The sequence below is a fragment of the Crocodylus siamensis genome, chromosome 12, assembly GCF_052110815.1.
Source record: "Crocodylus siamensis isolate JL-2025a chromosome 12, ASM5211081v1, whole genome shotgun sequence".
In the NCBI taxonomy this organism is placed as follows: Eukaryota; Metazoa; Chordata; order Crocodylia; family Crocodylidae; genus Crocodylus; species Crocodylus siamensis.
Window position 1 is genome coordinate 40027182 of NC_143406.1, and position 18090 is coordinate 40045271.

Genomic DNA, 18090 nt, shown 5'->3' on the forward strand with positions numbered 1-18090 from the left:
TCTGCATATCTATTTAGTTACGGTCAGTAGCCTGTATGTATAATAAGGGGAAGGAAATAAACAGCAAGCCACTAAAGTGGGGCTGACACCAGAGTCTCCATCGTGGATCCAAATCTGCCAAAAGTTGCAAACCAAATGAGTTTGCTTGACACTATCCCACGTTCTCTGGCAATGAGATAACCAGCCTGCAGTAGTGGCAGGGCAGGAGCCTTCAGTTGGGAGAGACTCAGAACTGAAATAACAGGGTGTTGCAGGTGAGGACGAAAAGCTTTTGGCAGGCCTGGGCAGCTTGGAGAGTTTGCACTGTGCCTGCTCAAATGATGCTGCCAGTGTCATTAGTGATTCAAACAAAAAGAGCAATTAAAAATAACAATAAGTCCTATGTTTAAAATACTTCTCAAAGACTCTGCAGGAATTTCAGGCCTTTCTGGTATCTATTTAAAAAAACAATGGTGCATTTTTGCTTGCAGTTTTCCATCCTTTGATCATGTTCTACATGTGAGTAAGTAAAGGCCTGAAAAAAATCATTTGCGTGGCACAAATAAGAGATACTCTAAGTATACGTGGTGGTGGTGCATGCGTGCACTAGGCCTGTGTGAAGTGGGTAGTATTTGCTTCAGATTCGGCCGATTCAGGAAACAGTGATTCGATTCAGCAATTTGAATCACTGCCCTGAACCGATTCAGCCAAATCTGCAGTGTGGGGCAGTGGTGAGTGCCCCCCACCTGGCAGCACCTGGTGAGTGGGGGCTTTTTTAAAAAGAGCCGGGAGCTGGAGCTGGGCGGGGCAGCCATGGGGGGGCCTGGGAGAGGGGGCAGGGGTCGGGGGGCTAGGGGAGTAGGCAGGGGTGGGGCCAGGTAGGGGTGCCCCCATGGTCCCTTTCCCCCTCCTCCAGCCCCCCCCCACTCCACCCCCTACTTTCCAGCACGGAGTCCAGGTCCAGCTCCCTGCAGCAGTGAGCGAGGACTGCCCACATCTCCAAAGGTCTCCAAATCTTTTCTGAATTGATTCGGAGAGCTTTGAATTCATTTGGACCTTTTAATTGGTTTCCTGATTTGATCTGGATTCAGAGATTCAGCCGCCAAATTGGCCCAAATCTCCTCTGAATAAAATCAGCACCCAAAGCTTCGTGCAGCCCTCATGTCCACATACACATGGCTTAAACCTATGCAGCTGAAAACACAGTATTGCATTGCATAACAATTACAATACCTAGAACTAGCACTTAAGCCTGATCATGGTCTCAGCAGCAGTTGGGATGATCCCATTAGTACTATAAACCTTTTGTGTAAATTTTGCTAATCTGTGGTGCAAATTCCTCCCACGGTGACAGTCTTCTAGTCAATGTAATAAATAGTGAATGCAGATCTAAGTGAATATATCCATATGTCCATGCAGCCTGGTATTTTGGACCAGTTTGAAATGACCATGCTACATCACTCCTTAGATCTGGGGGTAGAAATACTGACTTTCCTTTCACTGTTAGTTTTGTTCTGTTTTAATCCTGCGTGGGGATAAAAGTAATAGAATTTCCCATCGCTGATATTCGTCTTATCCAGTAGTTAGTCTTCCTCCTCCAAAAGGAAGCACATTACAGCATTATTTACATTATTGTCTACTAGGGACCATCTGATCTGTATAATCCTCTTGAACAAGGCCTCTTTTGCATCTGATTCTTTAGGGCTTTATTTGGCAGAAAATCTCATGTCTGTGGCTTAAACCACAGAGTTTTATGCTCCAAGCTGATTTTTTTTTCAGAACCAAGTATTTCTCAAACTTACTCCCACTGAGCTCAACATTGAAGTTCTGGGGAATCCTCCTAAAAAGAGGTTGTGTATTCCCTGAACTTCCCTATAGAAAGATGCCATGACAGACTCCACAGAGAACTGTCAGAGAGAAATGCGCTGTCTGTCTGTCTTCTGTGCTCTGACCTTCAACTGTGCTTCACACCACTGAGTGTGTTTCTTATGTAGGATCAAACAGGCTCTCTATTCTGTCATTTTTGGAGCTCTGGTAATATAAAGGGAAAGGCAAATGCAATTTTCCAAAGAAATCCCAGAGAGCACAGAATAGCTCAGAACTGGCAGAAGATTCTCATCCAGCCCTGTTCTGAGTCCAAGGCATAAGGATAGATTAGGGATACAGCATGTGTTTGCATCGAGGGTATGTATAACTAGGAGGAATTGTAGGATGGTTGTTTTCTATTTTTCCAGGTGCGTATTATGCAAAGTGCATAGGAAATGAGGCTCCTCAGACTTGCACTAGGCTGAACAGAGCCCTGAGCGGGGCCTGCCAATGGGATGTACTAAGGTGTCTAATGCCTTCTTGACTCCTACTCTCTACACCATGCCTGCCTGACATCCAGCAATTGAGTAGCTGAGAATCTGGGCCAAAACGTTTGCTCTGCCTCATGTAACCTTCTCCTGACTGTGGGTAAATCAAGCTGGATTCTACTCAAGTCGTTGCCTTAGGGAATCAGTCCATTGCATTTCAGGTTATAGCACTATATTTTGGAGTTATTCTACTGTACACTGCATGTTTTAACACTCAACTGCTCTTTACCTACTGCCACAGTACTCTCTGCACTAGAGTCTTGCTTTGCTGGCACTTAGAAGCACTAGAAAATCTATTATCATTGCTACAGTATTATGGCCTTGATTCGCCCCTCTTTCCAATGTAAATCAGGAGTTACTCTGTGGAGGGAAAGAGGCAGATGTATATGATTCTGTCCTGTTAGAGATTGAAGGGGTCTTGTGTGGAAGAGATGGCTCTTGCATTGTATTCAGATGACTGATTCAAACCCATGCTTCTCTGGTACCCGTGAAATTGTGAGATAACTTGTGAGTAGGCACAGTGCCATCCAAACAGATGGGCATGAAAGTATTGGCAGCCAAGAGACCATGCCTGCTCATCTGGTGTGAGTGATGAGGGCATAATTCCTAGCTGTGAATGTCCAGATGACTCTTCGTCTTGAGGTTATCACTGGGAGAGGAGGAGGGGGAAATAAGGTCATCTTAAATCTAGCATTGTCATGCAAGACATCAGGGTTTTTCGCTTTTTTCCTTGATAAGCAGTGGTACCAACAAGCAGATCATTTCAGCTGAGGTGCTAGTGGAGTAAAGTTGTGCAGTTTTGGTTAAACACATCTTCTAATGAAGATGATCGATTGTTAAACAAATGAAATAAAATCAGAGGTTCAAGGGTTGTCTTTAATCCATCAACTCAGGGAAAACCTTTTTATATTCAGGATCACAAAATGTTTCTCACTGCTCTAGAAAAAGTAATACCTCCTGAGGCTTGCTGCTTATCTAAGTAGGAGGGTCTGGTGGTTGACTCAGACTGGAGTCTGGTGGTTGACTCAGCCTGGGAAATCCAGATGGTAGATCAAAGTGCAGTGAAACAGGCCGGCTGCTGAGTACGGAGCAGTACGAGACCCTCTCGAGTTGTGTATCTGTGTTGTCTGCCCCCGAGTCCAACTTTGTATCAGGGGCTGTCCATGGAGAGAACCAGCTGGGTTTTTTTCCTTTGGAATTTGAAAGCTGTCCTGCTGGTAGCTTGATTATTACCTTCTGCACCCTCCCCACCTTCTCTGCCTCTGCCGAAGCAAGCAGATGTTTCCCCTTCGGAAGCTTTTAATGAAGGATTCTCTCCCCTTGAGAAACAAGTTGCTCTTTATATTTCCTTAGGGGTAACTCTGTAAAGCAGCTGGCATCTAACACTGGCTATTTCGCTGTCAGGATCATTTTAAGACCAACAGGATAGCAGTTTTTCAACTATCTCTGCCTAGCTAGCTTCCTACTGGAGCCTGTTTCTAATCACAAGGTTTCTGAGCCAAGCTAGGCAAAGGGATTAAAACACTCATAGTTTCATAGTTATTAGGACTTGGAGGGGACCTTACAGATCATCGGCTCCAGCCCCCTTCCACATGGGCAGGAAAGACTGGTGGGGTCAGATGATGCCCAAGGGCTGGGGTCACTCCCAGGTGAATGATTCATTTGCAGGAGAATGAATGATATTGCGTTAAAAAGGGGTAGAGTACTGGGTGTATCTGTAGTGACCGATTTTAGTGTTCACTCTGTTTTGAAGAAGTGGAAGGTCATCCATGGTCATTTTGCAGTTGTTTTATTTAGGGGTAAACTGTCCTGGGTTAACTTCCACTGGCTGAGGGGTATAGCAGACACGCAACACAGTTAACACAGAGGAGCTGATCGCTAATAAAATCTCTCTCCCTGCTTTTCATCTGTCCACACTACTAGTGGGGTTGGCAATGTTTTTGGGCAGAGTGCCAAAACCACCCACAATTTCAACTTGTAAAATGTTGACGTGCCAGGGGCAGATGGCAGGGGAGCCACAAAGGACCTGATCCTTGTCGTGGCCATGTAGCCCCGGCCCCTTCCCTGCCATCCACCCAGAGGCACACATGCCAAGCAAAATGTCTTCAAGTGCCACACTCTGGCACCCATGCCAGGGGTTGCCTACCCCTGGTCTCCATCCTCCGTAGGGCCTGTTGCAGTCACCAGAACAGCTTCCTTTCAACATAAAACTTGAGGGAAGGCTTTACCGCCTGGACATGCACCTGTGGGCTCAGATGCCATCACATGCTGATTGACAGTTCACTAATAGCTTTTATCCAACCAAAGGTGGGGGGCAGGGAGATGGGGGAGGAACTTCTTGTATCCCTGTTTATGGGCTCCATATGTCCCGTGAATAAATGAGCGACAAATCCATTACACAACAGATCTTGTCCCTGCCCCCAGCTTGTATGTCCCCCTGGGCCAAAGTTTATAGGGAAGACAGACATAATGACCAAACTTTTTACTGCCCCTCCTTTGCAGCTCCAGATAACTTCCATTCAAACTCATGGCTTGCATGAGAAGGAATATATATTTTCACTTCCCTTACAACTATATAGGTACCTATGACTGAGCTTAGTAGGATAGATACCTTGAAACAAATCTCTCTCATTGCTTCTTCGTCTCATCTTATCCCCTACACTATATAACAAGAACAGCTCTATCTACAGTATTACGTTGGCAGTATTAAAGAGTGGTTGCTTGACACAGTTAAGGATCAGTCATGCTATAGCATGGCTTAACACTGCTGCCGAGCAAGAACAACCTAACTAAAATATTTTTTTTCCAAAGATATTTGTAGCCTAGTTTGATCCTGGCCACACAAACTGGATCAGATTGTGTTAAAACTTTCTAGAGTATCATTGCATCAAATGGAAATGAAAGGGTCAAATTCTACAGTCACTTGCACCACTGCGAACCCAGTCATTTTCATTAACTTGGGTCAAGTTGCTCCCAATTAATACCGGAGTTACCGGAGTAACTAAGAAGATAATTTGGCCCTAATTGTTTTGAGCCTAACCATTTAATCTCACATTTCTGGTTCATCTCTGCCTTTGGTTTCAAAGACAACACAGTAGACTGTACATGGGGCCGTCTTCAAAATCTAAGAACAGAACCCTCTATCATCAATTCGTCCGCTAATATCAGAGCATCCTGAAAGCCTCTCCCGTTTGGGATGCTGCCAGTTCTGAGAATCCAGTCATAGTGTTGATTAGCAAATAGTGACTCCACCTATCAGCTGCTGGCTGATGTTTTTGCAAGGCGTTGTATCCTGCATTGCTGTTCCAACACTTCCACCGAAGTACTGGAGCATTTGACACTGGAGAGGCTCTGTCAGGTACAAAAGACGGCACCGGTATAGCAGGCATTGAGATGCCTTGGCCTGTCTCATTCTTTTTACTCATTTTACACCTTCCTGGTGGGATGGTCCAAGTCTGCCAGCAGATGCAAGTTATTATTTAATTACCAGATGCTAATTTACCATCAGCAAAACAATTTCCTTACAAATTGTTAGATGAGGAAGGGGCCAAACCAAACAGCTGGTTTCCAGACACATTTTTGCTGAATACCTCAGGCCCAGATCTGTATAAAGGCTCTTCAGCACTTTTTTTCCCCTTAGGCGATTGCTTTTTTCCCCACCTATACAAATATGTGTATATCTGTCACCTTCAATTTAAGAGCCATACACATTGCAAAACTCATCTGGCCTCCTCAAATATAGATTTTTTTTTTGCTAGAATAATTGTCAACCCCTCTTATCCTTCCTCTTACCCCATCTTTAAAAAAATCATCCAGTAAAAAGCAAAACTGCGTGGCATAACTTTGTATTGTGAGGCTTTGGTTCTGCACTGTAATGCTTTATTACATTTTCATAACTCCTGGCCTCTCAGGTATTTGGTGTTACCACATACATTTTAGTATCTGTGAACATGTGGAAGGAATTTTCTGGCATTAAGCGGTGACTCCATATCCCAAAGAATTAAGACAACAGCCCTGAATTTCAAAGACTGATATCACTTCAGGTAAAGAGGATGAATCCATCAACAGGAGTGGATTTTAATTAGCTTGCTTTTGAACAGTTCTCTTGAAATCTAAAATTGCTTTGTGGGGGAGGGAACCCCTGGTTTTATCTCTAAAGAGGTTTTAATTCTGGTGACTACAATAAGTGGCTGCTGCAATAATGCGAGATTTTTTTTTTCCCCTCGCTGTGTGGCTGTTGCTTCAGCCGTAGTCTGCTGGGAGTTGATCCTGTAGCAGCGAGACATTTCAGTTCATCAGACGTTATATGCGGCAATCGACAAACCAGGACAGGCTCTTTGGTGACTAAGATTTGTGCCCCTGTTAGGTTAGCTGTTAAAAATGAGACCACATGAATTCCTTTCTATTGTGACCTTCTCTAGCTGGTCAGATGCTGTGTTTTCTTGCAAGCTGAACTGATTTTTAAGGGCAAGCAAAAGGCCAGCAGTGCTTTAAAACACAATAATACCCAGTTCTCGGCTTTGTAGCGTTTTGTTTTTACGACAAGAATCAAAACCTTTGCAAACATTTCTACATCTGGCTTAGCTGCTAGTTAAACGCATCCTCAGGGAGCACTGGAAAATATGACTTCTCTTGTTTAGAAGAGAAGTCAGTGAGAGCTGTTTGTATTTCCTGTTAATATTACAATAGATGGAGCAAATATTTGCAAATTCGCTGCACCGGAAAAGGAGATATCAAGCAAGCAGAGCAACAACGAGGGATTCCTAACGATACCTGTTTCCTGACATGTGACTACAAATTGAGGGCAATGCAATGAATTCACAGTCCGCCTAGGGTAGGGGGCAATACATACATGCCCCAACCCATGGGCAGAGAAGGGTGCAAATTGGGATTTGGAGGGCAACAGCTCCTCCCTTTCCCCCCGTTTCTAAGGGCTTCTGGACTTCAGCTGTTTCCACTGAGCAGTTTCATCCCTGAATGCTCTGAAACCTTGGCGGTTTTCAAAACCCAACTAGACAAAGCTTTGGCTGGGATGATCTAGCTGGGGCTGGTCCTGCTCTGAGCAGGGGTTGGACTAGATGACCTCCTGAGGTCCCTTCCACCACTCACTTTCTATGATTCTATTATTACTCTATGATATTTCCATTGGGAGAGGCAGTGTAATACATAATGCATTGACTATTGTATGGGGTACTGTTTTTGTAAATGTTGTGCCTGGTGGGTCTATCCAGGTGTAACATTTACCTTCACTTTGCTTTCTGCTCAGACCAATAAAGCTGCCAGCCCTAATTATTGCGTTATGTTCCTTTTCGGTGCGGCAGTCTAGCACCCCCTTGCTGTGGAATCAGGTTATAACAGGCAGTGTGTCTTCCAACTCCCTGCAGCTCATCACCCCTTCTCTGCTGTGTCCTTGCAGGGGTGGGCGCGTTGGATGTGTAGCTCCTGTCTCACAACCGCAGTCACAAACATTCCTACACATTCTTCATTGGTGCAAGGGGCTTCCCCCCTTCATTTGCCTCCTTGATTGAATACAACACCATATCAGTCCAGCCACTGGGGATTTAGCAGCTGATCCAAACCCAGTTGAAAACAATGGAAGGAGTCTCATGGACTTTAACAGGAACAAGAGCTGGCACTTCTAGAAGGGCAGTCAAGTTGATAGTACTGGTTTTAGTCACCCACAAACCATCTTTGGGATTAGGCCGGATTGTAAAAGTATGGCCCATTCTACCTGCCATTCCCTCCCAAATCCAGACCCTCTTCCCTCTCCAAATGCTCCCCTAATATGGCCTACCATGCTGGCTTACGAGGACCTTTGCTGAGCCATATAAGAATATATATAGGAATGACTATATGACCAATGAGCGGACCCTGTACATTGGTGTGGAGAGCTAGCAGAATGCTCCTAGATAAATGTTACCATTTCCAACCTTTTCAAATAATGTAATGGACTGTAATAAAAACAAGCATGTCTCAGAATTCAAAATGGTGGGGTAATGGAACTTAATAGCTTTGTTTTTTAGCTGATCAGTGCTAATGCTTTCTTAGCCAAGTATTAACACTGTCATCGAAACCATTTTGTGGGGAAATAGGAAAAGGAGCTGTTAGATTTTTAAGAGAGCAAATCATGTGATGAGACTATTAACAATTACACCTAAAATTCTAATCTTTCTGAATATCTTCTTTTTCTACTGAAAAGTATTTCAGTCCTGCCCCTGAGTATTCATTGGGTTAATACTGAAATATTGCAAAATGCTTTACAGCAAAGGAAAAAAAAGATTTAAAAAATAGTTTCAGTAATCACCTCACCATTAAAATATTTTAAAGGACAATTATTTGGTCCTCTCTTGCATAACTTCAGATTTAAAATGCATTTTTAAATCATTATTTTTAAATGGATTTCTTTCAAATTGACCATAACAAACTAGACAACTCTCTTCAGGATTAATTTTCCACCTAGCTGAAGAAATTAGCTATTGCCTTCTTCCTCCCACCTAGAAGCCGTGTTAGAATGGTTACCTAGATACCCAGCTTGTAAAGGATGTGTGTGACGAAACAGTTTAAATAGCCTGATTTGTCATCTGAAGGCAGATTTCATTAGCAAAGTGCCATTTGGCTGGAACATTGTCAGCTGAACATTGATAACTTTTTTGTCTGTCAGAGAGAGAGAGATTTATTTAACCACCTTATGGCCAAATTTTGCTTGTCCCTGATGAAATTCTATAGAGACGGCAAGGAAATGGTTTGCCCAGCCTTCAGAAATCTTCAGGTTTTCATTAATTTTCCCCTCCCACATCATATTTAAACTAAGACTTCTAGTTTATTTTTCCCCCTAAAAAAACAGAGCAAGCAAGAAACCCCAGGAGAGTCGGGTGGTTTGGGCACTACCTGGACTGTGAGGAAGGCTGTCGAGGCTGTGGTCTCAGTCAGACCAAGTAGAATCACTTTGTGCAGGTGATTAAATAGACATTGAAATAGCCTCCTAGATCATGTCCCTGTTTCACTGACTGTTTGCCTACTAATGCAAAGAGGGAGAGCTTCAAAAGGAGAAACCGAAAAAGACCTCCCATAGAATGGGTGGTATCCTGGCAGTCAGGATGCTTATCTAGTATCTCAGCAACTAATCACTGGACTAGTTATTTATACAAAGTCCAACAGCATTAACTCTGATAAGAGAAACTGAGTGAGGCCCATCCCAGATCAACCAGATCCTTGGGGCCTTCACTTGAGATATAGAAGACCCAAATAAGTCATTGGGTTGGGTTGACTCAGGCAAGGGAATGCCCTGATCATAGGATATTTGCTCGTCTGGTAGCTCTCTAACTCTGATCAGCAATTCAGTCCTGGAACTGAGAACAAGCTAAAGTCTTCCTGGAACCGTTACCCAGAAAGATGTGATTTTGCTGAATTAGCACTTTCCATTTTGCTCCGCCATGTGTTCTTTACGTGTCATTTATGCCCTATTTTGAGCACCTAAGTGGTATTTCAAGACATGCACAGACCTAACAATAGGCCTAGAATTATCAGCTTCCAGCCTTCAAAAATCATGAGTCAGCCAACCTTGCCAAAATCATGAGATGGTGTCAAAAATCGTGACGTTCTTTTGCTATGTCCTGTCATGTCTTTTAATATTTTTTGGATTGCTTTTATGGGCCTTCTGGTTTCCTAGCCTAGAGAGTACTCTCAATTCACATTTTTCAAGCTTTTTGCTGAAACCACGAGTGCAAGAAACTTATCTTTTAAAAATGAAGCATGACCTTCTCAGGTGACTTCTTCATTCTAGCAAAAAAGTGACTTTGAGAAGATCACTAACTACTGCGAAACTCACGGTCAGGTCACAAGAGCAGATGACATTTTATTCCCCTCCTTATAAGCAGTCCTGCTGTAATCAACTGCATAAATCATGTAACTATTTAAGCAGCATCTACCCTCCCAAGTCTTTTTCTTTTAACTTTTACTTATTGTTACCATCTCATATTTTGGCCTATTTGTCCCCTGAAGCTTTAAAATGATGAAACCAAAATAGTGAGTTGAATTGTAAGAATCTTTGACACTAGGCATTTTTTAAAAATAGACTGACAAAATGACATTGCTAGATTGAAATTCATCTTACTGTGCATTATGCTGTGAAAAATATAAAATGGTGGCTTCCTCTGAAGGAAGCTGTAGAATATAATCTGTCATGCAAGAAGGAAGAACTAGTTGAGGATGGGATCAGGGTTTTTTTTGGTACAATTAAGATGGCAGCTCTGCTCACAAGTGAGAAGGACTGGAAGAGAAGTAGATCTGAGACTGAAGGAGAGGATCTTCTCCCAATTTTCTGATTCGTTTTATGGCCATACTGCATAGAGCACATTGTCTCAGGGCCACTCTGGGTTAGTGAGCTTTGAAATACAACGTGCTTCCTCAATCCCAGCTGACCATTCATCCCCCAGACACTCCCCGAGATCACCACCGTTACATAGCTGCCATTTACACATTCATGAGCATCCTGCTTGCTGAATCTGCTCCCAGATCATGTACAGGAACCACGCTTTTAAATGAAGCACAGTAGCAATATTCTGCTGATCTACAGTAAAACTCTCTTTTCCTTTTAGTTGTAATTGCTGTTACAAAATATTTTATGGTTCCTGTCATTAGTATTCCCAATTGGCTAGATCCACAATTTATTTCATGCTGTAAAAACGCTAAGAATTTTCTACTGATTAGCAATGCCAGTAAGACATATTTCTAGATCTATCAACATGGGGTATTTTTTCCCTGGTTCTGGATGGACAGGGATTTTTTGCACTTGAATTAGTACCTAATCGCATTTTTTTCCCTTACAAATTGAACAAAATAGAGATAAGTTTTTAGAGAGCAATTAAATTCCTTCCGTGGCATATAGTGCCAAGCTCCAGCATAATGAATATATTTATTTCCAGGAAACCTAGAGTATTTTCTTAGCCATTTGTAGGTCTCTACGTATAAATAATTCAAAGCATGCTGAGCTGCTTTTCAGTTCTTCCTAGGAAATTATGGCACTAAAAACCAGGATCCTTTCAGCTTCACACACAGCAGGTAAAAAAAATATGCATGTGATGGACAGTGACAGAAGCAGCATCAGCTATTACAGGGTGCTACAAAGTACCATTCAAACAATGAAATTGTTTGCAGTAATTATACCACAGAAAGACACTGCTGCACATGGTTGTTTAGATCTAAGTTGTGATCCGTCAAAGTGGGCTCTGCACTTGAAAACCTAGGAACAGGATTTGGAGGTGTAAAATAAAGTCAGCTATTTATTTATATCCTGAAACAAAGGCATCTACGCTCTCCTGACAGCATTCGAAATGCATACAATTGATAGCGATAATGAGAAGGAAACTTTAGTTGGACTGTTCTAGAATTAAAAGGTCATGATGAATTAATTGCAGACTTTTTTTTTTTGTTTGGGAATGCATCTTCCAATTGAAACCTCCAATTAACTTAAAATATCTTTTTCTTGACAGCACTGCTAATTCGTGCAGTGCAAAGAAGACAAAGATCAGCCAATGTATAAAGGCACAGTTGTGCCCCTAATAGCTTATTTGTGAGTCAGGAGTGTACTGTACATTTAGAAAGAAAAACCAAGTGTCTGGCAGACACAGACATTACTTACACATGAGCAGAGTTTAAGTGCATGCTGCAAATGGAAACCAAATACGTTATGTGCCTAGAAGAAAGGGGAGAGGGGGGGACTGATATCTTCCTATTAAAGCGGACGATTAAATTTTGAGTAACAATTGATTTGGTTATTTTTAGTTAAATATATTATGCTAATAGCTACATTTATAAAGCAGCAACAAAATCCCCCTCTTCTCTAGCACTGCCATGTTTAACCGGGAGCTGATATTTCTCGCTGTCCCCGTTTCCTCTCCCCAGAATGCTGCCTGTCACTGCTGCATCCACGCCCAAGGGAAATGTGGGCTCAGTGATCTGCTTAAAACTCCCAAAGCTGATAAATACACCCACATGCTTTACATCTTCCTTTTCTTTACAAGACACAGGGATGTATTCAAGGGTTGTATGAAGAGCACATTGCCAGGTTTTGCCAGTTTTCCCAATCCCCTTACTCTGGTTCGGTATAGGATCGCACTTACTTGCTGAGAGCAGGTCCTGTCTCACTTGTGGAACACATGTGGGTGTTTTCTGTTGCCTCGTCAGTGGTTTTGTAACAGACAATTTTTTTAAGCTTAATTGGTTTGTCAGACTAATGGGCTCCTTTGCACAGGGGTGCATTTCAACTCACAATAAGGTTCCATCTACCTTCAAAATTTCTCTTGGATCTTGCAAAACAGCTTAAGAAGCTGAAAAGCCTTCTCCCTTCCCCTTCCCCTTTATCTGCTTATTATCTTTATTCATATGCTGGATATCCAGACATCACTTGCGCTTTGATGTCTTTTGCAGAATGAGGTTTCCAAAATGCTAGACACTCAGCTGTAATGCATAGGCATTATCCTTAATGATGCATTATAGCTACTTCCTCTTTCTAATGAAAATGCAAGGGCAGGAAAAACAATCTGAAGTCATAAAATGAAAAGATAGAAGTAAATAATTTAATATTTGGAAATGCATAACGTGCAGAAATAATCATTTGTTGCAGCAGGGAGTCCACAGCCATCTAACAAGTATCTTGTTTTGCAAACACCATCTGGCCTATCGATAAGTAGAAACAATGTCTTCATTAAATTCAATAAAAAAAAATAACACATTAATCGTGAGCAAAATCACTGTTCCACAATGCAGAGGTGGCTCCTGTTTTAATCACTGAGAGCTGTATGTGCATATCTAAAGGCAGAATGTAGCTAGTATGATTATATTAAAAATGATGCATTATTCAGCACAGAAACTTGAATTAGCATAGCCAACTATTAGATTGCTACAAAGGAAATCCGATTTCAGAAACACTTTCCAGATTCACTCTCACTTAAGATAGGAAGGGGACTATGTTTGAAAATACCACTTTTATTGATACAATAAACCAATAAGGAGTGTTTTGTTCTGAAAGCAGTGTCATGCTGCTCTGTACAGGTAAATAACTTCAATCAACTTCATCCTTTGGTGCAATCACTCGACAGCCCTTGCTATTAAAATATAAAGTAATTTGAACTGGTGCATATTATATCCTAGGAATGCAAGGAGTGATTTCTCTTCTGGCTTGTTTTATTCTGCACAGGCTCTTATACTTCCCTCATCAGCATAGATTTGAAACACCTTCTGCGGTTTAACCTTCTCCTAATGCACAAAACTGTGGTTAATACTTGTTATGTGTGGTTCATATTCTTGCTCTGAGATTCTCCCCAGTTAGGCTAGGGACAGAACTGATTTAAGTGACCAGAAACTGATTTAAACCTGCAACAGAACAGAAGTTCAGTGCACATAAACCAGCTTCAAAATGGCTGAGACTGGTTTAAGGTAAACCTGGCTGAATGTGGCATCAGACTTAACTGAGTTGGGTCAAACCGGTTTATGAAACTTCTGTCCAAGACCTCTTCCTGGTCTAAGTTACATCAGAGTTCCCCAGCATCCCAGCATGCTTTGCAGCCCTGGGCTGAACTGTGCTGTCTGCTCTATCTGGAGCAGAGTAGGGGTATGCAGCCGGGCCGGCATGGCCCCGAGACAAAGGGTGCAAGGAGGGCGCTTATTCTCCCCTTTCTCACCAGGGGACCACAGCCAGGGTCTGCCAGCCCTGGCCACTGCCTCTGCTGCTCACCCCTGCAAAGGCTGAGCACCCCCTGACAGGGGCTGCTGGGCCCCGGCTAGGCAGATCCCGGCTGGGGTCCCCCAGGGGAGAGGAGGGGGGAATAACCTCTGCTCTGCCCCCTTCACCTCAGGAGGCCATGCCTCCGCCTCTGCCGAAGTGTGGGGGGAAGGACCCTGACAAGGGCAGCAGCCCCTGTCATGGTTTCCCACCGATTTCAAGCCTCTTCCTCGTGACGGGGCTGCACCGGGGTCGCGGCCTACGCAAGGTGGGCAGTGGCAGTGGTGAGGCTGGGAGAGGTGGCTATGGGGGGTGCTAAGTGGCAGCAGCACTACAGAGCCATATGACACCCCAAAATTCACCAGAGCCACCCATCCCATTGCCACCACTGCCACTCACCCTTCGCAGTCTGTGGCAGCTTTGCCTGTGCAGCCCCTCCCCCAGGAAGAGGCTTGCACTCCCCAGGACACCATGACGTGGGGCTGCCGTGCCCGCCCCGGGCGCTCCAGGCCCGGCACGGCCCCGTTCCCTGCCTCGCCCACGGCTGGGGCTGGGGCGCTGAGCCAGGCCAGCCCGTGAGTGCTGCTGAGGACAAGCACGGAGGCTTTTTGCATGTCTGTACTTAGCCTTAGCGTTTGGTTGTGGTAGGGTTTAGTTTGGGGTGTTTAACGCACGCATCGTTCTGCCTGGCTGTGACAGAAGGCGGGTCACAGAAGGGCACCCTGCGCTTGGGAGTGAGGTTACAAAACGCTTCGCGCCTGTGGGAGTTCACTCCACAGATTCAGACCTGCCTCTAGAGTTTACTGTGGTAACCGAGCTTAAGTAACATGTTTAAAAAATGTTGGTGACTCCAGGGTCATGGCAGAAGCTGTCACAGTGCTAGAAATAAAACTGCTGTTCATGATGTAGTGGCAGCAGCGTCTGTGAAGAATATGGGATTGCAGAGTAGGCCCTGCTATACGGCCTGAGCTTTCCCCTGTCGTCCTTAGTTAAGCAAAGGAGCCCATAATATTTCACTTCACTTCCCTTCCTCCCTCTGCCTGAGACGGTCAACAAGCCAGGTCAGATGCCCCATGCCCCTTCCACCGTCCTGTCTTAGTAGTTCCTCTTGAGGGCTAATAAAATAGTGTCCAACATCCAGGGGTTGCTGCTTCTACCCTGGATATCCACTACTCGATTCTCTAGTGGGTCCAGCAAGTCCCTCGCTCTAATGCAGGAATCAGTCAGATTTTTAAAGCCTGATGAATGTGTGCCTGCATCATGTATTTTGTGGCCATATTGTCCATTCAACTGGGATTAAAAAGTGTTCCTAAAGGGAGAAGGATCCGGCCTGCACTGTAATAACGGAGGCAACCGCTGAGAGAGAAAAAACATGTCATTTGGGTGAAAATCTCAACCCCACCCCTTGCTAGGACCTAAGCGGCAGAGATTAGGATGTTCTCTGAAAGGGCAGATAATTTGTAGAAAATCGCTTGTTCAATAAGCTTAGGCTCTTCTTCCACCCGCAGTTGGTCAACAAGCAGATTACAGCTTTATTGGGTTTGTTATCGGAAACAGTATTTATTATCTCATTTCCCTGGCTAAACCTCCGCCCGTCAATTGGACACAGACAATTTGATGCGAGAACTTTATGTTCAGCATCTGAGTCCTGGAGGTTAGTTCTGGTTGTCATCGAGCACGTGGTTTTTTTCTAGTCTCCCCACTTGGTAGCCAGAAAGTCCAGAATCAGATTTCCTCTGAAGATTTGTGCTTTTAGTTTGAAATACATATTCCACAAGAGATTTCCAACAATATTTTGGCCATCAAATATTGTCTAGAAGATGCACGGGAAACAAAGCATCCAGAGCAGTTTCTACGTTTTATTCAAAAATAGGTATTCACAGTAAAATTAAAATATCCCCTCCGCCCCCTTTAGGTGAACTAACATGGACAGGTGATGGGGCCATTCTGTTAGTAATCTCTTAAAGAAGGAATTCAAATGACCTTGTAGAAACCAAAGGCAAATGGTTTGTGGATTACTAGTTTTTTTCTAATCTACAGAACTCAAGCTTAGAAATGTTAGGGATTTACCTGGTTGTGTGACAGGTTTCAGGTTCCACTTTTAATTATATTATATTGTTTAAGAAGTATTTACAGTCAACCCTAAAAGCATCCAACTTGATGCTAGTAAGATCTCACAATTTTCTCTATAGTGACTACGTTTGGATTAGTCATGTGTCATGCTCCCCAGCTCAACTTTATCAGGGACATAATGTTTAATATCATGATCAGTACCTCTGGTACTCAGTGACCTGATTCAAAGCCTATTGCAGACAATGGGAGCCTTTCCCTTTACGTCAGTGAGATTTGGGGTCAATTCCTGTATCATGTGAGTACAGAACGGTCATAATTGAGCACATGACTCTAAAAGAGCCCAATCCACTTCTCCATGGAATCACTGAGAGACCTTCCATCAACTTCAAGGAGAAGTAGATCAGACATAGGAAAAGAAGAAAAAATAGCAGGGAAATATAGTTCACCATATTAGCCTGAAGTCAGGCACAAGGCAGAGAAATAAAGACTATTTGCGTCAGAGGCATATATTCAAATATATATGCATGTGAATATTGAATATATTCAATATTCAAATAGTGGGGTGGAATAAGAAAAGACAGAGATTGATGCAACATGATTGTTCAGTATTGATATGTACGTATATTGATAGCCCAGTTAAAAATTACAATAAAATTAGCTTAGCTTACTAGAGTTGTCTCTGATCTACTTGATTTAAAAAAAAAATTATCCTCACTTAAAAAACCCCTCGAGAATGTGTGTAAATTGCACAGACACACACACAACATTGTACCGTAGATAAGCTGCATCTTTTAGAGATGTTTTAATGCAGCTTAAAAATTCGATGAGAAGTAGCCAGACATATGTAGTTACTGAAAAGCAGCTGCATATCATAAATCAGCTTAGTAAAAAATGTCTGGCAACAATGGTATTTCACTTAAAAGGGTTTTACTGCATATCTTTTGCAAACTTTGTCTTTTTCTTTCCCTTTCTTTCTTTTTCTTCTCTCCCCCCCCAATCTTGCTTTCATTAGCTGCCTCAGCGGGCTTTAACATGTACTCATCTTTTATTTTACAAAGCAACCTGAGCTAAAGTAAGCTTTTACATTTAAATTGGCCTACACTGATTTTTTTTCCCCCCATTCTCATTAAAACTTGCATACTCGTGTCACATTTGACATTTACTAAACTCAGTCATTTCAGTACGAATATTTTTCCCCCGCACTCTGCTTAAACTTTCCTTGAGGTTTAGGTGTATACATTTTGTGATCCATGAAGCATGAATATTCTGCTGTGCACTTTGAGAATGGTAGTTCACTGAACACATTCTCACTTGACAGCAGATATTTATATAAAATAGCAATTGCCCCAAGAGTTCCTGCTGAAAATAAATAGAGAGAGAGAGAGAGAGAGACTTTCTTTCTAGCTAGTAAAGCTCAGCATTGTTACTGTGCTGTCCTGCTGCTCCTTATTCTTCTAGGTTGGGATTTGCAATATTTTTTATTTCACTAGGAGTGGACCTAAGCCAATGGGCGCTTTTTGAAAATCATATTCATGGGTTCCTTCAAATAAAGCAAGTTTTGTCGTTTCCACCAATGGCAATGTCTACTGACTTGGATTAAATATGGAAAGTTATAATATTCTGTTTGAGGAACTTAGAAAGTACTGGATTAATTCATCCCTGCTAAAGGTTTCACCAGCTAGGGCCTAAGCTAATGTGGAAACCTGGAAGTTAAAGAACCCCTTCTCTAATGAAAGTGAGAAGCATGATCTGTAGTGATAATGCTATCTGATTTCCCCTGGGGATCAATAGGGCATCCCTATGGGTCAGCAGAGAATGGCCCAACCCTTATCCAGGCAAGATGAAGGATCTCAAGTATGGTTTCCAAACCCATTAGTGCAGTGTGGTGCTCTCACTATGAAGTACAGACTAGTATGGGGGTTGGGGTAGCCAGGAAGAGAGGAATAAATTTGGATGAGAAGT

General features: G+C 43.0%; 1 protein-coding gene across 1 annotated transcript in view; it reads left to right on the forward strand.

The window, feature by feature from the left end:
* The window catches only part of FAM20C (FAM20C golgi associated secretory pathway kinase), an 82487-nt gene that overhangs the window by 26736 nt on the left and 37661 nt on the right, over positions 1-18090 (forward strand). The gene's annotated exons all lie outside the window — the stretch shown is intronic.